This window comes from Emys orbicularis, chromosome 1 (genome assembly GCF_028017835.1).
Source record: "Emys orbicularis isolate rEmyOrb1 chromosome 1, rEmyOrb1.hap1, whole genome shotgun sequence".
Classification (NCBI taxonomy): Eukaryota; Metazoa; Chordata; order Testudines; family Emydidae; genus Emys; species Emys orbicularis.
Genome location: NC_088683.1, coordinates 4,252,257 through 4,277,219, shown reverse-complemented (window position 1 = coordinate 4,277,219; position 24,963 = coordinate 4,252,257). Strand labels below are relative to the sequence as shown.

General features: G+C 41.2%; 1 protein-coding gene across 1 annotated transcript in view; it reads right to left on the bottom strand.

Moving 5' to 3' along the window:
- PPP6R2 (protein phosphatase 6 regulatory subunit 2) overlaps nt 1–21,314 on the bottom strand; it is a 111,207-nt gene extending 89,893 nt beyond the window's left edge. The window contains exons 1-2 of the mRNA XM_065397506.1: nt 21,211–21,314; nt 20,547–20,623 (exon numbers count right to left, since the gene is read on the bottom strand). The gene's annotated coding sequence lies outside the window, so the exon portion shown is untranslated. The remainder of the gene's footprint in view (nt 1–20,546; nt 20,624–21,210) is intronic.
- Nucleotides 21,315–24,963: the final 3,649 nt, after the last annotated feature.

Here is a 24,963-nt window from a genome sequence, read left to right as displayed (position 1 = left end):
GGAAAAATTGTAAGTATTCCAGATAGGTAAGGCACCTGATTTTACTAACTCTTCTGGTCAACATAATTGCTAACAGGAAAAACAATATTTTAATGGAAACTACAGGGAAGGTCCTCTCAGTAAATGAAGGTTCAGAGATTACATCAAACCATAGTCAAAATGGCATCTCTACAGAGACACAGCTTTCAGGAATTAGAAAATGTGAAGTTGCTGCCAAAACAGGTTAGAAATGGAACCAATATGCTCCAAGACTCCTAACATTGAGTTTTGGACCTTCAGGAAGCTGGGAATCAGACCCAATCAAGATCTCAGTTTAAGAGAAGGAATTTCAATATATCCCTGGTTGTGAGGCCACATGCGATTTTTGTCCTTTAAAGGTCACCATGAGGATCAAATTTTCAGAATCTCTTGAAATGTCCAGATTTGGGGACAGTTTCTAAGTTTACAAGCTCTCCTGAATATTCATCGCTCTAACAGGCAAAACGCCTCAGGTTCCAGGCTAAGAATCTCAAAGTGCTTTAAATCTGGGAGTTTAAGAGAATCCTGGAATTTAATTTTTCCCAGTCCAGGACGTTCAGGAATGCTGAACTGACATATGCAGGCGTCTGAGAGACTATGGGTCTCTGTACCACTACATTTCTGTTAACTGCTTGAAGACTAAATTATTTAGTTCCCATTCTCATTTGCCCAAGTGGCATGTGCTTAGAAAGCTGACCTATAGGTTTCTCTTTTGCTAAAATGTAGGTGATTTTTAACTCTGAGATGCCTTTTAAAATATTAAATTAAAAATTTAAGTTGTGAGCTCCTCAGAACAGCCTAAATGAGGCTTTTGAAAGCACCCAGTGGGTACTACTATAAACAAGCCATCTAAGTAATAAATCAACAAAACCATCTGCCTCAGGAGCAAGAGAATTTCCCCTTGCTTCATTCAGAACTTTTAACTTCTATTTTCTTGCTCCAGCCTGGAAGTGCCAGTACGCAATAGATGTCTTACTGTTGTTTCTCATATGAACCACAATCAAGTCCAGTAGAAATCTCATGAGTAGAGAGAAAACCACCTTCTTAACTGCTTAAAACCCTAGGACATTGTTGTGATCATCTTCCTGGGACAATCATTTGCCTAGAATTGTATAGGGCCAACCTGAGCTTACTCAGGTGCGCAGAAGATAATCTGGTTCCTGATACTGAACATAATCAGGATATTTTGTAAAGTACAAAAATGCATCGCCACCATGGAACAGTTTCCAAATCCAGCAACTGTCCTAACAAAAGTAACTAGAGTCTCTGAATAGAAAGTACTGGAGGAGTTCCCAGAAGAAATACAAATTGTAACATCCTTCTGGGCAACTGGTTTAGAACCACAAATGTCTCTCAGAATGCCTAGAGGTGGGCCAGATCCTGGCAGGGCACTAAGGAATTCCTCTGAAACATATATAAAGAAGTGAAGGATGCAAGCAGCTGAAAGACCTCATCAATATGTGCAGATACTATTTCATAAGAGTGGGCTATAAAGGAGTTGTCTATGATCATCCTGTTATAGACTGCTCATCAGAGACACCATCAAACTGATGAGAAAACAAGGAATAGGTGAAAAGTGAAGGCCTGGAATTGAAAATGGGGCCACAATTTTACAAAGTGCAAGTAGTTTTGGTACTACAGGCAAACTAGCACATGCATACAGTCTTCCTTGTAGGACAATGAAAATCCTGAGGAGAATTCTTTATCAGAAAGACCAGCACGTCATGAAGAATCGGGCCTTGAACACCATCAATCAGCCTGGACAGAACCAGCACTGGTGAAGTCTGTCTGTTCCCTTTCCTTCCAAAAAGAGTCCAGAATGAACAAACACCCCCTCAAAAATAAATCTTCAGTAAAAGGAGTACCTGTTTATGGGAGAAATGGTTACTTACTGGTAACAAGAGTTCTTTGAGATGGACTGCATATTCACACTCTTGGGACTTGTGTCAACCGATGCAGGGATGGTAGAACCTTTCAGTAGCAGTGCCCATTAAGCACCCAGGCTCCCCTGCCCTCCCTGTCAAGCACTCCAGTGTGTTCTAAGGGCTTGAGAGTAAAGAGGCCGTGGCACTATTGCCACCTCAGTTCCTTCCACTGCTAACGCAGAAAAACGCAGACATCTTAAGTTGTACTCCAGAGGAGCAGGAAAGGTGGGCGAGGAGTGTCACCATGCAGAATCCATCACGAAGAACTCCAGTTACAAGTAACCTTCATTTCTTTCTTGAGTGTACTCTGCTGTCCTTCACTGAGTGTTTAGTGGTCCAGAGGCAGGAGAAGTGGCAGGATGGATGAAAGAGAGATACTTGGAAATCCATGGGAACACCTCTCTCCTTTCAGTTTTGAATCCACCTAATTGAAAGTCTAATCTTTGGAAGAAAGCTCTGTTCTAAGAGGGAAAAAATGATATAAATCCAAGATGGGTTTCTTTATATATTTGTTGCCTTTTTTCGCTTTCCCCTTTTTATCTCTCTCCCCGTACCTTCCTCTTACCCTTCTGGGTCACTTATTTGGTCAAAAGACACAAAGGAATATTACTTAAGGTTTGAACTAACCAACTCAGGAATGGTAGAGCATCCCCCAATCTACTGGGTTACCCAGGCCCAGAACTGTAAAGACTTTTTTGCTTCTGCAGTTACAGCCTTTGCAGCTGAGTCAGTCTATGAACTGCCCCTTGAAGACAGAGAGGGATGCCTTTTTAACCAAAACAAAACTCAAAACATTTGTAGAAGATGGGGATGATAAGGAAGGGGGAAGAACAGAGCTGGACCTGGCTGGCCCTGCCTGAAGACCTTTGTTGATTCTGTAATGCTCTGTGAGCTTTAAAGCTTTGCACATGTGCCTGTACAACAAAATAGTACCCTTTCATCCCTTAATGCTGACATTTTAGTGTAGACTCACAGACATATGGGTTGTCTGCTGGAGCTGACAGGCTAAGTGAGGTGTGAGTAACCAGACACTTTCAATGTTGCTTGGTTGAAAGCTGCTGCCAGGCTGTAAGCGAACCTGACTTCCCCAGATAATCTCATTCACAGTCATTCTCTCAATAATCCAATCACTTGCATTTAGGGGACAATTAAGGCATGTACTCCAGCCCCATTCCAAGAGAGCTGAACAGGGCAGAGGGGAAAACGAGGGGAGAGAGACTAGGGGGATGTGGGCTGTTTGTGGGATCTGGGGAAACAGTCAAAGTGGAAAGAGAGTCCTACAGAAAGAGTGTTTTGGAAAAACAAACATTTAAAAGAAATGAAACTATACAGAAAAAAGAAAACTAAGGATGACATTAAAAATAGAAAAAAAGGTGGAGAATAGGGCCAAAGATGCTCTTGAATCAACAGATCAGCATATCAGGCACAGATGTCATATATTTGGCATGCGTCTGACGAAGTGGGTATTCACCCACGAAAGCTTATGCTCCAATACATCTGTTAGTCTTAAAGGTGCCACAGGACTCTCTGTTGATATATTTGGGGTGTTATTCTGCCTTAACATTGCTGAGGTCACCGTTAAAGCTCTATGCTAGAGGGTAAGTTTCATGAAGTTGGGGTATGTATCGCTTTTCAGTATCTGTTGGACATAAAAACATAAGAACAGCCATACTGAGTCAGACCAATGGCCCATATAGTCCAGTTTCCTGTCTTCCAACAGTGGCAAGTGCCAGATGCTTCTGAGGGAGGAAACGGAACAGGGCAATTTTCAAGTGATCCCTTCTGGCAGTCAGAGGTTTAGGAACACCCAGAGCATGGAGACAGAAGTAAAAGCCTTACGGAGCACTGGAGTATGCTATAAACAGTGTTGTCTGCAATGTGAAGTGGCAAAGCAGCAGATGATCCTTAATCTGTCATTACCTCTACTTTTCAGGGGGTTTTCAAAAGATTTTCTCACACATATGCACAGTGTTCCAGGGTCACAGTGGGGCAGATAAATGACTGAAATTTACAATAATTTAAAGATTATAATAGTTCAAAAGGAGGACAAGTCAAGTGCAGAATCCTGCACTTAGGACAGAAGAATCCCATGCACTGCTACAGACTAGGGACCGAATGGCTAGGCAGCAGTTCTGCAGAAAAGGACCTAGGGGTTACAGTGGACGAGAAGCTGGATATGAGTCGACAGTGTGCCCTTGTTGCCAGGAAGGCTAACGGCATTTTGGGCTGTATAAGTAGGGGCATTGCCAGCAGATCGAGGGACGTGATCATTCCCCTCTATATTCGACATTGGTGAGGCCTCATCTGGAGTACTGTGTCCAGTTTTGGGCCCCACACTACAAAAAGGAAGTGGAAAAATTGGAAAGAGTCCAGCGGAGGACAACAAAAATGATTAGGGTGATGACTTATGAGGGGAGGCTGAGGGAACTGGGATTGTTTAGTCTGCAGAAGAGAAGAATGAGGGGGGATTTGATAGCTGCTTTCAACTACCTGAAAGGAAAGAGGATGGATCTAGACTGTTCTCAGTGGTAGCAGATGACAGAACAAGGAGTAATGGTCTCAAGTTGCAGTGGGGGAGGTTTAGGTTGGATATTAGGGAAAACTTTTTTACTAGGAGGGTGGTGAAGCACTGGAATGGGTTACCTAGGGAGGTGGTGGAATCTCCTTCCTTAGAGGTTTTTAAGGTCAGGCTTGACAAAGCCCTGGCTGGGATGATTTAGTTGGTGTTGGTCCTGCTTTGAGCAGGGGGTTGGACTAGATGACCTCCTGAGATCCCTTCCAACCCTGATATTCTATGATTCTATGAAAAGTCCTTACAGGATGTTTTCTCATTGTATGAATTAACTAAGCAGTTTAAAAAAGCCTTAAAAATCAAAATCTGTCACATGCAACTGAGTCAACAGCAGGGATTAAACCCTCAACCTTCACACTGACAACTCAGCTGTATACCACTTGAGCTACAGCAGTAATAGATAACCTCTATTTAGTTCAGCCCCTAGAGGAGGATTGACACATTTTCCCACTGACTTACAAAATTGTTTGCTAGACAGCAGTAGCATCATAGAGATTAGGAATACTGGATTCTATTCCTGACTCTGGGAAAAGTGTGTGGTTCTTTGGTTATATTATCTGAAAGCCAGAGCAACTAAGTAGCTGAGATTTGGGTCTACCATGTTATGAGCCTGTGTAACCTCCATTCATTTATTTGTAAAATGGGGTTGAACCACAGACTTGACTGCCTTTTACAGTTGGGGTTTATCACCTTTGTCAATAACAAGGTTGGTGAGGTGCATGAGAATATAAACCACAGTTAGAGATGAAATCTGAACTCATGGTCTCTGTTTGCAGCTCAGGGAACTTTCCCCTAGTCTACAAGAAGTTTTGGTGGGGGAGTGTCTCTGTCCATCACCACCAAGCCCCTGATGGAGGTTTTTATATAAGTAGATACGTTCCATCATCACTGCTAACTACAACCTATTTGTTTTGGCATAGTTCTTTACAATTATGAAGAAAAACTGACACAAAAAAACCACACTACCTATTTGTAACTGATTAATCAGCATGTGAAAAGCCACATGGGGAACACTGCACAGATCCAGAGATTTTTAGATTTCTTGCAATAGACACCCAAAGAAAGGAGACACAATCCAGTGAAAACTTCATAAAGGGCTGATTTGGGAACTCATTACTCTCTGTGTATCAACCCAATTTTCATCAAACCACCATGACAAATTCAAATAGTACTTAAAGTTTACATTCTGTGTTTATTTTTGTTTTGTTTTTTGCCATTTTAATTAGATTAAAGGAAAACACAAATAAATAAATAAAACACATACATCTGACGAAGTGAGTATTCACCCATGAAAGCTTATGCTCCAATACGTCTGTTACCGGTAGTCTATAAGGTGCCACAGGACTCTTTGTCGCTTTTTACAGATCCAGACTAACACGGCTACCCCTCTGATACTTGACACAAAATAAATGTTTATACATGCTTGTTATACTGAAAATTTTGACTCAAACGTAACTATTGAGTTGTGACCAAAGCCTCCATAATATTAAAACACAATACAGCAAGTTGGAGTTACAAATATAGCATGGGTATGGCATGACTGCAACAGTGAGTCAAGATGCCCTGGCCCACCACAGAAATGATTAAATAAAGGACAGAAAAAAAAATAGGGGGGGGGATTTTTCAATAAAACAATGTTTCCCATAAAACACAGAAATGGCTAACATACATACCAGTCTTCAAAAGTGCAGAGTAATATGCCTCCCAAGAGTATCCTCTACATTGAAGTTACAGGATAAAAAGCTGTTTTGGAAACCTGCTCCCCTTGACTGGTCCTGTCTCCCACAAACAATTTCAGCTACATGATTACCACCTACTTCTTCTGTGCTCTCAACTGCTCTGAAAGGGTGAAGAGTCTGTATTTTAATGGCCTCAGACTCCTTGCCTTTCCTGTTGCTCTGCTGTCCGCTATAAAACAAGTGACAGCCAGGTCTCCTGATATTAGTACCTCATACCATTCTGAATTAGTGGCTCAGATCAGCCTCAACTGGTTTACTCTTTCCTCTGTTCCAGAACTAGCCTATTCTGCATCATATCTCAAGCCCATCGCTGAAGTAAGAAAAACAAACAAATTTCAGGATTTGCTTCCTGGTTGCCCCCTCAGTCCATAGAAATGGATAAATGAGTTTTCTAACATTGAAGAAAAGAGTTCTGAGCCACCTTTCACTCAGGGCTCCAACCTCTAGGCTTTAGCAAAACACAGAGAAATCAAGTCTAGCTTATTATTAAACAGTAAGTTGTCCTACCCAGAGACTCTTTACTTATTCCACAGTGACAACTTGCCCAGTGACACTGAGAAAAGATGAGGGTCACAGTGATTGTCACGGAGTGTGAGGGAGTCAGGGCCCTGCACCCCTCTTCCTGAGATTCACCGTGCCTCTCAGCCAGCCAGTAAAACAGAAGGTTTATTAGATGACAGGAACACAGTCCCAAGCAGAGCGTGTAGGTGCAACCAGAACCCCTCAATCAAGTCCTTCTGGGGGGTTTAGGGAGCTTAGACCCCAGCTTGGGGTTCCCTGCGTTGCACCACCCAGCCCAAACTGAAAACTAAAAACTCCTCCAGCCCCTTTCTCCCCCCTCCTCTCTGCTCCTCCTCTCCTTTGTTCAGTCTCCCAGGCAGAAGGTGTCACTTCTCCCAACCTCCCTCCTGGCTCAGGTTACAGCTCAGGTAGCTTCCTTCAAGGGAAGTCCCCCATCCCCAATGTAACCCCCCTGCAACATTCCCAGGTCAAATCTGCCCCGCTCCCTGCTCCATCACAGTGATATCATCAGAGAGTTACTCAGCTAGGTATGAAAAAATCTTGCTGTTTCACTTAAGTATTTTGTTTATTTTAAAATAATGCTTGCCACGCTATCTATTTTATGGGCATGATGGAAGACATTAGTCTTAAGCAAGGATTTAACTGTCCCTTTCCCAAATTAATTGCTGTAACTGTGGCAAGTTATATGAATAAAGGAAGGGCTTATATTAAATTGTGAAAGAATCACATAATTGCATTTTCATTCTCTTTCACTGGCACAAATAATTAGGAGGAGAATTCTAAACTAAATTTTGCACCTGAAGTGACACATTTTAAAGTTGAGCTATTCATTTCAAAATCAACAATTGATGGATGGACTATCAAGGCCATAATAAAAATAATATAATCAAAGATTCCTCCCTCCCTCCTCTCCCAACCCATCTTCCCCCAAGGGCTTTTACTTCCCTTTGTCTAACATAGCACTTCAGGGAGAAGAGATTACTTTCTAAGCCTGAGATAACAGATCCACCCTTGACAGACAATCCCCAAATGGTTCATCTTTTGGTAAATTGTGCAGTCTCAAGAGAGGCAAAAAGAGAGAGAGAGTGGAAACAGCTAGAATTTGAAATCTGGGTTTTCTAGAGGGAATTAATCAATCAGTGGTTCAATCAGAGAGTGCAACGGAAATACATCTTAACCAAATTCTTCCTCAAAACTATTTTGGCTCACTCTGGGAGTTTCTTTGGTACCCCAGGGGCTATATTTAATAACACTTTAGCCAGTAAAAGCTACCCACGGTCACATCATCTTCAATGTGATTTTTATGTTTCCCTCCAGTGATGCAAAGAGAACTCCCTCCTCTGGTCTTCATAAGGATACACACCTCTAGGAAGCCAAAACACGGACTTCACCTTTCCCCCACCCCATATGAAATTCTCCAAGCTTCTTAATAAAATACAGATATTACTTTATTCCCTCAGTAATAGATGTTCTGATTGTAAAATACAGTTAGCTGTTTGCTTAACTAATGAGAACCTGTGTACAGAATTTTCCATTTCTGGCTCTGACCAGCTCTCTTGGGCTGGATTCCTCCTCAGACATTACCTCATCCTCAATCAAAATTCTGAAGTCTACTATGTTTGGAAGAGGGCTAATATGGGGAAATGAAGCTTTTCAAAGAGGAGGGGCCCTCCCACACAGGGGTCAGTAAGATGTGACACTAGATGGTACTCAGAAGGGGCAGCTAAAATTTGAGTCCCTACAGAAACAGCATGCCTTTAGATGTTATGGGGATCTGGGTTGTTTTTCAAAAATAAAGGAAGATTAATACTGTTGGTTTAGAACAAAATGATTATTGCCCCTGCAGCGTTCCCCTGGTGTTATCTGGACCAATGAACTGCTAGGTCCTCAACTCTGGGAGCCAGCCTTACCCTGCTCTGCTGTGAAAACCCCCACTCCTGGGCTCTTCACGCACAGCCTCTGGCATGCAAGCTGCTCCTTGGATTGTGCAACCAAATGACACTAGCCAATATCTCCGGTCCCAGACACAACCCTAAGAACCTCCGTCTTGCAGTGTCCAGTTATGCCCGCTGGATGCTGCAAGCTTATACAGTTTGTCAATTTAACAAAGAAATTGATATGTACCAGGCTTGTTATCCCAACGGGAGTCTCTGACATGCTTCAAACTAAAAGCACTGCTTCAGGTAGAATAAACAAACAAATGTATTAACTATAAAGACAGATTTTAAGTGATTATAAGTCAAAGCACAACAAGTTGGATTTGGTCAAATGAAATAAAAGCAAAACGCATTCTAAGCTGATCTTAACACTTTCAATGCCCTTACAAACTTAGATGCTTCTCACCACAGACTGGCTGGTTGCCCTTTGGGCAGGCTCTCCCCTTTGATCAGAGCTTCAGTCGCTTGGTGGTGATGGTGTCTGTCGAGGTAGGTGGAAGAGAGGGGAAAGAGCCTGGCAAATGTCTCTCCCTTTTATCACGTCCTTTCTTCCCTGTTGGCTTTGCCCTAATCCCCCCTTCACAGTCAGGTGAGCCTTACCTCATCGCAGTCCCTGACTGACAAAAGGAAGGGGGGTGACTCACTCAAGAGTCCAACAGATCCTTTGTTGTTGCCTAGCCCAGTGTTTTTTGTTCCTGTGAGGCTGGGCTGGGTTTGTCCCATACATGCCCTGATGAGGTGTGAACTGCCCCTCTGCTTTTGGAGAACATAAGAACATAAGAAAGGCCGTACCGGATCAGACCAAAGGTCCATCTAGCCCAGTATCCTGTCTACCGACAGTGGCCAATGCCAGGTGTCCCAGAGGGAGTGAACCTAACAGGCAATGATCAAGTGATCTCTCTCCTGCCATCCATCTCCACCCTCTGACAGACAGAGGCTAGGGACACCATTCCTTACCCGTCCTGGCTAATAGCCATTAATGGACTTAACCACCATGAATTTATACAGTTCTCTTTTAAACTCTGTTATAGTCCTAGCCTTCACAACCTCCTCAGGTAAGGAGTTCCACAAGTTGACTGTGCGCTGCGTGAAGAAGAACTTCCTTGTATTTGTTTTAAACCTGCTGCCTATTAATTTCATTTGATGACCCCTAGTTCTTGTATTATGGGAATAAGTAAATAACTTTTCCTTATCCACTTTCTCCACATCACTCATGATTTTATATACCTCTATCATATCCCCCCTTAGTCTCCTCTTTTCCAAGCTGAAGAGTCCTAGCCTCTTTAATCTCTCCTCATATGGGACCCGTTCCAAACCCTTAATCATTTTAGTTGCTCTTTTCTGATCCTTTTCTAGTGCCAGTATATCTTTTTTGAGATGAGGAGACCACATCTGTACGCAGTATTTGAGATGAGGGCGTACCATCGATTTATATAAGGGCAATAATATATTCTCAGTCTTATTCTCTATCCCCTTTTTAATGATTCCTAACATCCTGTTTGCTTTTTTGACCGCCTCTGCACACTGCGTGGACATTTTCAGGGAACTATCCACGGTGACTCCAAGATCTTTTTCCTGACTTGTTGTAGCTAAATTAGCCCCCATCATATTGTATGTATAGTTGGGGTTATTTTTTCCAATGTGCATTACTTTACATTTATCCACATTAAATTTCATTTGCCATTTTGTTGCCCAATCACTTAGTTTTGTGAGATCTTTTTGAAGTTCTTCACAGTCTGCTTTGGACTTAACTATCTTTAGCAGTTTAGTATCATCTGCAAACTTTGCCACCTCACTGTTTACCCCTTTCTCCAGATCATTTATGAATAAGTTGAATAGGATCGGTCCAAGGACTGACCCTTGGGGAACACCACTAGTTACCCCTCTCCATTCTGAGAATTTACCATTCATTCCTACCCTTTGTTCCCTGTCTTTTAACCAGTTCTCAATCCATGAAAGGACCTTCCCTTTTATCCCATGGCAGCTTAATTTACATAAGAGCCTTTGGTGAGGGACCTTGTCAAAGGCTTTCTGGAAATCTAAGTACACTATGTCCACTGGATCCCCCTTGTCCACATGTTTGTTGACCCCTTCAAAGAATTCTAATAGATTAGTAAGACACGATTTCCCTTTACAGAAACCATGTCGACTATTGCTCAACAGTTTATGTTTTTCTATGTGTCGGACAATTTTATTCTTAACTATTGTTTCGACTAATTTGCCCGGTACCGACGTTAGACTTACCGGTCTGTAATTGCCGGGATCACCTCTAGAGCCCTTTTTAAATATTGGCGTTACATTAGCTAACTTCCAGTCATTGGGTACAGAAGCTGATTTAAAGGACAGGTTACAAATGTTAGTTAACAGTTCCGCAACTTCACATTTGAGTTCATTCAGAACTCTTGGGTGAATGCCATCTGGTCCCGGTGACTTGTTAATGTTAAGTTTATCAATTAATTCCAAAACCTCCTCTCGTGACACTTCAATCCGTGACAGTTCCTCAGATTTGTCACCTACAAAAGCCAGCTCAGGTTTGGGAATCTCCCTAACATCCTCAGAGTTTTTGTCTGGGCTTATTTTAAGCCATGAGGACACATTTTCAGCCTCATAACTATATACATGAAATTACAACCTCCAACATTACTATAACATTACTGTAACAACAATTATTATAACATCACTATAACAGCAATGCTCAGTGCATCATGAGCCTTCCGAAGACACCCAACATGACAAACTTTGCATTAGATACCACACAATCATATTATAAAGATGAACATGGGGGTGTGGGGTGTTCCCATGAGGTACAGAACGTCACACGCTGATCTAGTGAATGCGGCTTCTCTTTCTGTCAGAGGCTGTTTACAGATTCAGGCAGATGTGTTTGCACCATTTACATTGAGGTCATATTTTCAAGTTCTTCTTCCCAAACCTAAGTACCAGACAATTTTTTTTAAATAAATGAATGTTAAGAATCTGAGGTTATCACTTGATTCTGGGAAGCAAGAGCTCCAGACATGTGCCTGTGGTGCTTATGCCTTAATTTGACCCTTCTCCCAGGTGTATCAGAACTCCAGTGAAGGAGAGCCCAACCTGAGAAGCCCAGCACTGCATACAAGTTTATATTTTGAAATCTGCACAATCTACCATGAGCTGTGTCAGAGCTTGAGAGAGTACCACTATTCCCCACAACCCCAAATCAAGCCCTGCCCAAGGTTGACAGCAACAGATTTTTAAATAAAGTAACTGACCTCTCGAGATCCTTTCCAGTCCCACATTCTATGATTCCATGATTAATTTCTAAAGGAGAGGTTGCACGTGCATATAGCTGGAAACATATTAAAGCATTATTGTTTGTTCTCTTAATTAAAGAAATGTCTGGTGTTTAGAAAAATTGTTTCTATGACCTTTCTAACAATGCTGCCAGCTTCAATAGTGTGTTGATTTGCTTCTTCCACAACCATGTTCCTGCCTTCTTCCATGCCCCCCTTACACTTGGAATGGACTCAATGACCCACAAGGCTGTAAGCTCTTTGGAGCAGAGACTGTCTTTTTTGTTCTGTGTGTGTACAGTGACTAGCACAATGGGGTCCTGGGCCATGACTAGAACTCCTACGCTTTACAGTAATACAAATAATAATAATTAGTCTCATTCAAATTCCTTCTTCGCACCCTCTTCTACTGTGAGGTGTACACGAAATGAGCCATCTAATTATTAATAGGAACAGGGGTAGTTAGGGATTGATTGTGCATACAGAAAACCCCTAACAAAAGTGAAACTAAGAATATACATTCCAGCCATCGTGTTGACCATCCTTCTTGTATTTTGTATCTCATTCCCCCACCATTTTTTTTTTTTTTTTTTTGGCCAGGGTGGGGAGGTCTTTCCAATGGTAAGCTTTTTTCTATATGTCTATATACAAAGCAGCACATTTTGGGTGCTACCACAATAAATATAAATAATAAATGTAAAAGGCACCAGATTTGGAACCTAATATTCTTGCTTTCTTGAGAAAAGAGGAAGTCTTAGAGCTGAGAAACATTTAGAGCTTGCGTGCACAAGACATCCTACTTGCAACATTTTAGCTTACAAGTTACACAGATATGTAGATTAAAGTGGTGATGCTATTTTCTTTCTTTTATATACTTTAGAAATCTTTTTCTAATTACTCTTTAATGGATCATTCATTGGGTTACGTAAGAGAAAATCTGAAGGGTTTCCCCAGAACGGGCAGGATTAAGTGAAGCAACATTCATTGAATCATAGAATATAGGGTTGGAAGGGACCTCAGGAGGTCATCTAGTCCAACCCCCTGCTCAAAGCAGGACCAATCCCCAACTAAATCATCCCAGCCAGGGCTTTGTCAAGCCTGACCTTAAAAACCTCTAAGGAAGGAGATTCCACCACCTCCCTAGGTAACCCATTCCAGTGCTTCACCACCCTCCTAGTGAAAAAGTTTTTCCTAATATCCAACCTAAACCTCCCCCACTGCAACTTGAGACCATTACTCCTTGTTCTGTCATCTGCTACCACTGAGAACAGTCTAGATCCATCCTCTTTGGAACCCCCCTTCAGGTAGTTGAAAGCAGCTATCAAATCCCCCCTCATTCTTCTCTTCTGCAGACTAAACAATCCCAGTTCCCTCAGCCTCGCCTCATAAGTCATGTGCTCCAGCCCCCTAATCATTTTTGTTGCCCTCCGCTGGACTCTTTCCAATTTTTCCACATCCTTCTTGTAGTGTGGGGCCCAAAACTGGACACAGTACTCCAGATGAGGCCTCACCAATGTCGAATAGAGGGGAATAATCACGTCCCTCAATCTGCTAGCAATGCCCCTACTTATACAGCCCAAAATGCCGTTAGCCTTCTTGGCAACAAGGGCACACTGTTGACTCATATCCAGCTTCTTGTCCACTGTAACCCCTATGTCCATTTCTGCAGAACTGCTGCCTAGCCATTCGGTCCCTAGTCTGTAGCAATGCATGGGATTCTTCTGTCCTAAGTGCAGGATTCTGCACTTGTCCTTGCTAAACCTCATCAGATTTCTTTTGGCCCAATCCTCTAATTTGTCTAGGTCCCTCTGTATCCTATCCCTACCCTCCAGCATATCTACCACTTCTCCCAGTTTAGTGTCATCTGCAAACTTGCTGAGAGTGCAGTCCACGCCATCCTCCAGATCATTAATGAAGATATTGAACAAAACCGGCCCCTGGACCGACCCCTGGGGCACTCCGCTTGATACCGGCTGCCAACTAGACATGGAGCCATTGATCACTACCCGTTGAGCCCGACGATCTAGCCTGCTTTCTATCCACCTTATAGTCCATTCATCCAGCCCATACTTCTTTACCCTGCCGGCAAGAATACTGTGGGAGACCGTATCAAAAACTTTGCTAAAGTCAAGGAATAACACGTTATTTTGGCTAAGTGTAATGTCCTAATGTTTTCTATACTTTTATATCACTTAAAGTGATTCTAGGGGAAGTATTCTAGAAATTGTAATTCCGTATATACTGCATGTGAAGTTATCTGTCTTTCACCAGTGAACTATTAATCATTCATTTGGAAGGATTATTATTTCATTTCCATTTTTTTTTTATATTATAGCGGTGCCCAAGAATGCCAAACGAGGCTCAGAACCCAATCTGCTAGTCACTATACAGAAAAAGAACAATACTTCTTGCCTCAGTGAGTTTTCTATCTACACTATTTGGTGAAAATTATATTGTAAGAATTCTTTGAAGATGACGCATAATTTGTAACAAGATTTTTGCTTCAAAATTGGTTTACATGTTATTTTGATGAAAAGGAAAAATAATTAGAGCACGGTAGGTTGTCAGCAAATACCTTAGTCAATAAAACCCACAAAGAAAAGAGGAAGGTTTTTGCATTGCACATCAGAATTCAATGCAACTCCTCAGCCTGGTAAGAATAAAAACCTAAATTAAGATGACCTATGGCAGATGTGAAGCAAACTGACTACTTTTACTACAGGAAGGGTGTCACAGCTCAGTTAGCTCTAGTTACAACTCAAGTGTTATCCCTAACCTGACTCCCATCCCCACACAAAAATCTCCAGTTAAACAATGCTGTAAGCTACAGTTCACTGGCCCGTGGGGGGTAGAAGGTGAGGTTGTTCATAGATTCAAGACCAGAAGGGACCACAGTGATAATCTAATCTAACTTCCTGTATAACTGGAATATGTCACAGTCCTTCCCCAAAAGAATCCGTAGAACAGATCTTTTAGAAAAGCATCCAATCTTGATTTAAGAATTGTCAGGGATAGAGAATCCACTACAACCCTTGGTAAATGTTTCCAATGGTTAATTACTCTCACTGTTTAAAATGTAATCATATTTCCAGTCTGACTTTGTCTAGATTCAACTTTCAGCCATTGGATCATGTTATACCTTTCTCTGCTAGACTGAAGATTCCACTATTATATATTTGTTCCCCACGTAGATATTTCTAGATTGTAATCAACTCACCCCTTTGCCTTCTCTTTGTTAAGATAACTAGCCTGAGCTCTTTGAATCTAAATCCTTTAATCATTCTCATAGCTTTTCTCTGAACCCTCTTCAGTTTATCAACATCCTTTGTGAATTGTGAGCACCATAACTGGACAGAGTATTCAAGCAGTGGTAGCACCACTACCAAATATAGAGGTAAAATAACCTCTCCACTCCTACTCAAGGTTCCCATTTATGCATCTCAGGAAAACATCAGCTCTTCTGGCCACAGCGTCACACTGGATGCTTATGTTCAGCTGATTATCCACCATCGCCCCCAAATCTTTTTCAGAGTCGCTGCTTCCCAGGATAGGGTCCCCCATCCTTTAAGTATGGCCTGCATTCTTTGTTCCTACATGTATACATGTACATTTATCTGTATTAAAATGCAGTGTTTGCTAGTGATGCTGATGCTTGAGCTAGTGATGCAGCTGCAGTGCAACAGCTCAGTTTAAACTGAGCAGCTAATCCACTCTTTTCTAATCCAATTACTCTGTGCTGCTTGCTAATCGCTGAAAGAAATGCAGGGCGGCAAGGGTCCTCGAGAGGTCATCAAGCCCAGCCTCTGCACTAAGGCAGAACCAAGCACACGTAGACCATCCCTGACAGGTGTTTGTCTAACCTGCTCTTAAAAACCTCCAAGGACGGGGATTCCACAACCTCCATTGGAAGCCAACTCCAGAATGTAACTACCCTTATAGTTCAGGCAGGTTACACTTTGAAAGCTGCAGCTGGGCCGCTGGAATGCTTTAGTGAAGATGCTGCTAAGCCGACGGGACAGCTTCTCCAGTGGGCGTAGTTAATACACCTCCATGAGAGGGAGTAGCTATGTGGAAGGGAGAAGCTCTCCCATCCACATAGTGCTTTCTAGACTGGGGATTAGGTCAATATAACTGCGTCACTCAGGGTGCGGATTTTTCACACCCTGAGCGATGTAGATATAGCAATGCACGTTTGTAGTGTAGGCCTGGCCTTAGAAAGTTTCTCCTAGTATCTAACCTAAATCTCCCTTGCTGCAGACTAAGGGCATGTCTGCACTACAAAATTAAGTTGAACTAACCTACGTCAGCATACAACTGCCACAGTAATTACATCGCTGGAGCATGTCTACACTTTGCTCCTTGTGGTGCATGCAGGGCCGGCTCCAGGCACCAGAGCAAGAAGCAGGTGCCTGGGGTGGCCAACGGAAAGGGGTGGCACGTCTGGCTCTTCGGCGGCAATTCGGCGTCAGATTCCTCAGTCCCTCTCGGAGGGAAGGACCCACCGCCGAACTGCAGCCAAGGAATGAAGCGGCGAGGTAGAGCCGCCGCCGAAGTGCTGCCGATCGCGGCTTTTTTTTTTCTTTCTTTCTTTCCGCCGCTTGGGGCGACAAAAACGCTGGAGCCGGCCCTAGGTGCACGTCACTACGAGTGCTTATATCGATTGTACTGTCAGTGTGGGGCCTTGTGGAACTGCTTCTGAAAGCCAGAACAGTCGACATAAGCAACACAGTATCTACAATGGCTTACGAGGAGAGACTGAGGGAACTGGGGTTATTTATTCTGCAGAAGAGAAGAATGAGGGGGGATTTGATAGCAGCCTTCAATTACCTGAAGGGGGGTTCCAAAGAGGATGGAGCTAGGCTGTTCTCAGTGGTGGCAGATGACAGAATAAGAAGCAATGGTCTCAAGTTGCAGTGGGGGAGGTTTAGGTTGGATATTAGGGAAAACTGTTTCACTAGGAGGGTGGTGAAGCACTGGAATGGGTTACCTAGGGAGGTGGTGGAATCTCCTTCCTTAGAGGTTTTTAAGGTCAGGCTTGACAAAGCCCCGGCTGGGATGATTTAGTTGGGGATTGGTCCTGCTTTGAGCAGGGGGTTGGACTAGATGACCTCCTGAGGTCCCTTCTAACCCTGATATTCTATGTTTCCTAGACCTTTAATCGTTTTTGTTGCTCTTCTCTAGACTTTCTCCAACGTGTCCACATCTTTCCTGAAATGTGGGCCCCAGAACATGGAGAGCTGTTGATCACCATCCCCTTTATAACAGCATTTAACATATTTGAAGGCTGTTATCAGATCCTCCCTCAGTCTTCTTTTCTCAAGACTAAATATGCCCAGGGTTTTTAACCTTTCCTCATAAGTCAGGTTTTCTAAACCTTTAATCATTTTTGTTGTTCCCTTCTAAACTCTCTCCAATTTGTCCATGTTTCCTAAAGTGTGGCGCCCAGAAATGGACATGCTACTCTAGTTGAGGCCTCAGCAGTGCCAAATACAGCGGGACACTTACTTCTCATGTCTTATATATGACACTCCTGGATAACACACCCCAGAATGTTATTAGCCTTTTTCACAACTCCATCACATTTTTGGCTCATGTTCAATTTGTGATGCACTATAGACTCCAGATCCCTTTCAGCAGCACTACCACCTAGCCAATTATTCCCCATTTTGTAGTTATACATTTCATTCTTCCTTCTTACGTACAGTATTTTGCCCTTGTCTTTATTTAATTTCATCTTATTGATTTCAGACCAATTCTCCAATTTGTCAAGGTCGTTTTAAATTCTAATCCTGTCCTCCAAAGCGCTTGCAATCCCTCCCAGCTTGCTGTCATCCATCAACTTTATAAGCATATTCTGTACTCCATTATCCAAATCATTTATGAAAATACTAAATTGGTACCGGACTAAGAACAAACCTCCTGCAGGATCTTTAAGTTTGACAGCAAACCACTGATAACTACTCTTTGAATGTGATCTTTCAACCAACTCTGCACACAACTTATAGTAATTTCATTTATACCACATTTCCCTAGTTTGCTTATGAGAATGTCTATGAGACTGTCAAAAGCCTTACTAAAATCACGTCTACTACTTCCTTCCTATCCACTAAGCCAACTGTAGCCATAGTCAAAGAAGAAAATGGGGTTGTTTGCAATGATTTGCTCTTGAAAAATCCATGTTGGCTATTACTTTTAACCTGTTATCGTCCTTCTTACCAATTGATTGTTTAATAATTTGTTCCACTATTTTTCCAGGTATAGAAGTTAGGCTCACTGGTCTGTAATACCTCTAGTCATCTTTTGTTCCCCTTTTTAAAACAGGTACTGTACTATGTTTGCCTTCTCCAGCCCTCTGGGACCTTACCTATCCTCCATGAGTTCTCAAAGACAATTGCTAACGGTTCTGTGAATGCTTCAGCTAGTTCCTTAAATACCCTAGATGAATTTCAGCAAGCGCTGCCAAATTGAATACATCTAATTTATCTAAATTATCTAAATATTTTAATCTGTTTTTTCCCTATTTTGGCTTTAATACCTTTCCCCCTTGTTAATATTAATTGTGTGGAGTATCTGGTCACAATTAACCTTTTTAGTGAAGACAACCAAAATAGGCATTGAACACCTCAGCCTTCTTGATGTCATCTGTTATTAGCTCTCCTTCCCCGCTAAGTAAAGGACGTTTACTTTCTGTGCTCTCTTGCTCCTACTGCATTTAAATCAAATCACTCTGTATCACTCCAGTGTAGTTTTGAAACTCCAGTGTTTTTTTGAAGTGTGGTCACTCACTCTAGCTAGAGTAACTCAAGCATGCTAACTTGAGCTAACTGATCCAGTGAAGACAAGCCTTAAATGTGTCAAAATATCTATCTGGGCTTTTTTTTTTTTTTTTTTTTGAGGGGGGGGGGTTGAAGGGGAACAGAGCCAGAGAAAGGACACAGTATTTACCACTATGAGCTATTAAAATGCCAACCACTAGATGAATCATTTAGTCAGTGTAATCTAATAAAAGATGCAAGATTGACTAACTGCATTTCTTTGAAAGCTTGTATATCAGCATTTTACAACTATTAGTCTTCATTTAACTGTAAAAGAATGCTGCAAACATTTTGTATAGAACTGTGTTCAAATGGTCAGAAGAATTTTTCATATGAATTGCACTTGACAATACAGTTATTTAATTAAAAAGTCATTCCTCAGGATTTTGTTTGCAACACCTTATCTATCTATAAGTGTGTACTTCTGTGAATTATAAACAACCACTCCTAAATTCTCTGGCAACATTGATCTATTTTATTGCCATACAATATGTTTCATCCTCTCCCTTTTTTCCTTCCAATGCAAAACACACACATGTGCAGCTCAGGTGAAAACACTCATTGATACAAAACTTACTGAAACTATAATAAAGAACAAGATTGTCAGACACATCGATGAACATAATTTGTTGGGAAATAGTCAACATGGTTTTTGTAAAGGGAAATCGTGCCTCACCAATCTACTAGAATTCTTTGAGGGGGGTCAACAAGCATGTGGACAAGGGGGATTCAGTAGATATTGTGTACTTAGATTTTCAGAAAGCCTTTGACAAGGTCCCTCACCAAAGACTCTTAAGCAAAGTAAGCTGTCATGGGATAAGAGGGAAGGTCCTCTTATGGACTGGTAACTGGTTAAAAGATAGAAAACAAACGGTAAGAATAAATGGTCAGTTTTCAGAATGGAGAGAGGTAAACACTGCAGCCCATCTCCTCAGCAATACAAACTACCATAAACATACCAAACTGCCCTCTGCTCTCTATACTGGCTTCCAATAGATTTTCAAATTAAGTTCAAGGTCTCAGTCCTGATCTTCAAAACACTCCATGGCCTGAGCCCAGGACTTCTAAAAGGCCACCTAAAGCACTGGGATGAAGAATGGGGGAAAACAACTATGGCCCTCTCGTACAATGGAATTCTCAGCAATAAAGAGTAAAGCTTATCTATGCGAAAGGGAGAATCTTCTCTGAGGGACGTCTGAGACTGCGGAATGAACTCCCCCAGGAACTCAGAACCTCATAACCTTCTGCTCCATGTTTCTTTGATGTTGCTTTCTCTAATGTGAACACACAGCAACAGGTACATTTAAAAAAAAAAAAAAAAAAACACACACACTTCTAAAACAAGACATTCCACTGCACACAACTCTCCTTCTGGGTAGAGGATGAGAGAACTACACAGGAGAGATGTGTAGTTACATTGCTTAATGCACTACTGGAACGCACTCAGACACTACGGTCTAGTCTATATACAACCTATATAGACTAGACAAGACCGATCAGCTGGCTCAGATTGAATACTAGCAAGACCAAGTAAATGCTGGTCAGAAGGGAGTTAAATCCCCTGGAGAAAAATCACAGCAGCAAGCTGACACACTCTACTGATCAAGGGCAATGAGAAGGAACTTTGGGGCAGGGCAGTGTCAGCCCTGCCTTTCATACCATTGTGCAGCAGTGCAAGGATGCTAAGGGGACATGCATCACACCTCAAAAGGAATGGACGTGCAATCACTCAAAGAAGAAACTTGCCTTATGGTGACTGAGCGACTCGAGTCTATCTAGCTGAACTTCTCTTTAAGGGGTGACTGATGACAGTCTATAAGTACCTACATGGGGAATAAAAATGTGATAATATGCTTTTCAATCTAGCAGTCAAAGGTCTAACACGATTCAATGACTGGAAGTTGAAACTAGACACATTCAGACTGGAAATAAGATGCACATTTTTAAGAGGACGGGCAAGGAACCATTGGAACAACTTAGCGAGGGTTGTGGTGGAGTCTCTGTCATTGGAAATTTTTAACTCAAGACTGGAAGCTTTTCTAAAAGATGTTCTAGTTCAAATTGTTCAGAGAAGTTATATGGGATGTGTTATATGGAAGTCAGATTATCACAGTGGTACCTCTTGGCCTTATCATCTATGAGTCATAGATTTACAGAGTTTAAGGCCAGAAGCAATCATTAGATTAACTAGACTGAGCTCCTGTATATCACATGCCTCCAAATGGTGGCAGAGGAGCTGAACCACATTGGTTAGCGCCCTCCCAGCGTCACCACTCTCATCTTATCTACCTCTCAGTATAAGATGTCAAGTAAAATTTTCAAGTTCTGAATACTGAGATGCATTGTACAGTTGTATTTATTATGAAACAAATGAGCTTTAAAGAGGAAGAGTAAATATTTTTATTCATACCTTCCGTAGAAATCTTGTTTCAAAAATGAAATCTTCTCCACGGACAGAGAAACATTTGGGTTACAGTTCCCGGGGTGTATTCATCTTAAAAAAAAAAAAAAAAAAAAGAGCTTTCTTTCAATGTGAAGTTTCGCTCGTCTCTTTTTCCTAAGAATTAAAGAAAAAGAAAATACTGTTACTATTCACCAAGGAAAGCCCTTGAAAGGCTACTGTGGCATGAAGTATCTTTTACATGTAACCTCACCTAATGGGAAATTTAAGTTAGAGTAAAGAAAGATGGAACTTATTGTAGATACCAAGTTTTTTGTAAAATCATTATCACATATGAATATACTCCCTTCTATCACACTACCTGCAGCTTTACCGTTTAATACTGTAGACAAATATTAACATTTCTTCTGGTTTCTGGAAGCACAACAGTTAACAGTCCCTCCCCTCTGCAGTCCTTAGACTCAGCTTGTGAAATACCTACTTCATTCAGGAACACACTTTGTTTTCCTGACATCACTCTAAAAGAAAGTTCTAAGTTGCCAAGGAAACCAAAAGGTCATTTTCCTTGTTCCAAGAATAATTACAACAGAATACATGTATTACATATTCAGTCTGAGGCCCCTATTACTTTGAAGGGACAGCAAGACACTGAAGACCAGAACTGAATATACAATACATTGAAAAGGAGACTCACATTGAGGAAAACTGTGAAAGAACTGTACTTTTCTTAGCTTCCCTTTGCTTGTAGTGACATTCTGTTTTAACTAGGGCTCTCGATTAATTGCAGTTAACTCAGGAGATTAACTCAAAAATATTAATCGCGATTAAAAAATTCATTGTGATTAATCGCAGTTTTAATCACACTGTTAAACAGTAGAATACCAATTGAAATGTATTAAATATTTGTGGATGTTTTTCTACATTTTCAAATATACTGATTTCAATTACAACACAGAATAGGAAGTGTACACTTCTTTTTATTACAAATATTTGCACTGTAAAAATAAAAAACAAAATAGTATTTTTCAATTCACCTCATACAAGTACTGTAGTGCAATCTCTTTATTGTGAAAGTGCAACTTACAAATGTAGATTTCTTTGTGTTACACAACTGCACTCAAAAATAAAACAATGTAAAACTTTAGATCCTACAAGTCCACTCAGTCCTACTTCTTGTTCAGCCAATCGCTAAGACAAACAAGTTTGTTTACATTTACGGGAGATAATGCTGCTGGCTTCTTATTTATAATGTCACCTGAAAGTGAGAACAGGCATTCACATGGCACTTTTGTAGCTATCACTGCAAGGTATTTATGTGCCAGATATGCTAAACATTCATATGCCTCTTCATGCTTCGGCCACCATTCCAGAGTACATGCTTTCATGCTGATGATACTCATTAAAAAAAAAATGTGTAAATTAAATTAGTGACTGAACTCCTTGGGGAGAACTGTACGTCTCCTGCTCTGTTTTACCCGCATTCTGCCATACATTTCATGTTATAGCAGTCTCAGATGATGACCCAGCACATGTTGTTCATTTTAAAAACGGTTTTACTGCAGATTTGACAAAATGCAAAGAAGGTACCAATGTGATATTTCTCAAGATAGCTACAGCACTTGACCCAAGGTTTAAGAATCTGAAGTGCCTTCCAAAATCTGAGAGGGACGAGATGTGGAGCATGCTTTCAAAAGTCTTAAAAGAGCAACACTCCGATGTGGAAACTACAGAACCCAAACCACCAAAAAAGAAAATCAACCTTCTGCTGGTGGCATCTGACTCAGACAATGAAAGTGAACATGCATCGGTCTGCACTGCTTTGGATGGTTATCAAGCAGAACCCCTCATGAGCATGGACGTATGTCCTCTAGAATGGTGGTTGAAGCATGAAGGAACATATGAATCTTTAACGCATCTGACACAAATATCTTGCAATACCGGCTACAAAAGTGCCATGTGAACACCTGTTCTCACTTTCAGGTGACACCGTAAAAAAGAAGCAGGCAGCATTATCTCCTACAAATGTAAACAAACTTGTTTGTCTGAGTGACTGACTGAACAAGAAGTAGGATTGAGTGGACTTGTAGGCTCTAAAGTTTTACACTGTTTTATTTTTGAATGCAGTTATTTTTTGTACATAATTCTACATTTGTAAGTTCAACCTTCATGATAAAAAGATTGTATTACAGTACTTGTATGAGGTGAATTGAAAAATACTATTTTTTTTATAGCACAAATATTTGTAATCAAAAATAAATATAAAGTGAGCACTGTACACTTTGTGTTGTGTTATAATTTAAATCAATATATTTGAAAATGTAGAAAACATCCAAAAATATTTAAATAAATGGTATTCTATTATTGTTTAACAGTGCGATTGATCACAATTAATTTTTTTAATCACGATTAATTTTTTTAATCGCTTGACAGCCCTAGTTTTAACAAGGTATTTTTACACAACCCAGGGTCTTCTCGTCAGATCTTGATGTGAGGTTCCAATCTTGTGTTTAAGACTAAACTAAAGCGCAACATTAACAATGAACATGCCTTGAGAAACCTTATGTATATATCCCCCCTTCAGTACCACACCTATGAAAAATGGGCATTAGATAGAAGCATTAGACAAGTACTCTAACATCTAGACAGTATTTCAAACTAGAATTTCAAAATCTACGGAAAGCGTGAGGAGTTTATAATTCATATAGCACTCAAGGAAAAAGTACTATACTTTCTCACCTTCCCCATCCTGAGTTACTTAGGAATTCATCAGAATTATTAAAATTTGTGAAGTGGGTTATAGCCCACGAAAGCTTATGCCCAAATAAATTTGTTAGTCTCTAAGGTGCCACGAGGACGCCTCACTGTTTTTTCACCCCAGAAAGGATTTTGAATTCTGTTTCTAGCCATTGTGATAAACATGCCGCTTTAATTTACACATGGAATTAACAGCACAAATGTAAAGATTGAAGTTAATCCTTTCTAGAGGCACAAATACAAAGAGACCATGTGATAAAACATCCCACAGTCTGAAGATATGCTAAACGATATGAGTAAGCAAACAGATGGACATCATACCAAAAGGACTGAAGATAAAAAAATCCATTACAATCAACACACCACACCGACTGTAGTGAGAGATTGTGCCACACACTCTCAAAGGAACTGCAGAACCACCTGATCAACATCCTATACAGCAAACAGGAGAAGATCAAGAATGAGCTCTCAAAACTAGAGACTCTCATAAAAAAACAACCTTCCACACAAACTTCCTCGTGGCTGGACTTTACAAAAACTAGACAAGCCATTTACAACACACATTTCGCTTCTCTACAGAGGAAAAAGGACACTAAACTATCTGAACTCCTACATGCCACAAGGGGCCACAACAGTGCTACCCTTAACTCACCCAACAATATTGTTAATCTATCCAGCTATACTCTTATCCCGGCAGAAGAGTCTGTCCTATCTCAGGGCCTCTCCTTCTGCCGCACCATCCCCACGAACATAATACAGTTCTGCGGTGACCTAGAATTCTACTTTCGCTGTCTCCGACTCAAGGAATATTTCCACCACACCACTGAACAGCACATTAACCCACAGAAACCTTCCTACCAACGCTACAAGACGAAGGATTCTGCAAGGACTCCTCCTGATGGTTGAAACAACAGACTGGACTTCTACATAGAGTGCTTCCGCCGACGTGCATGAGCTGAAATTGTGGAAAAGCAACATCACTTGCCCCATAACCTCAGCCGTGCAGAC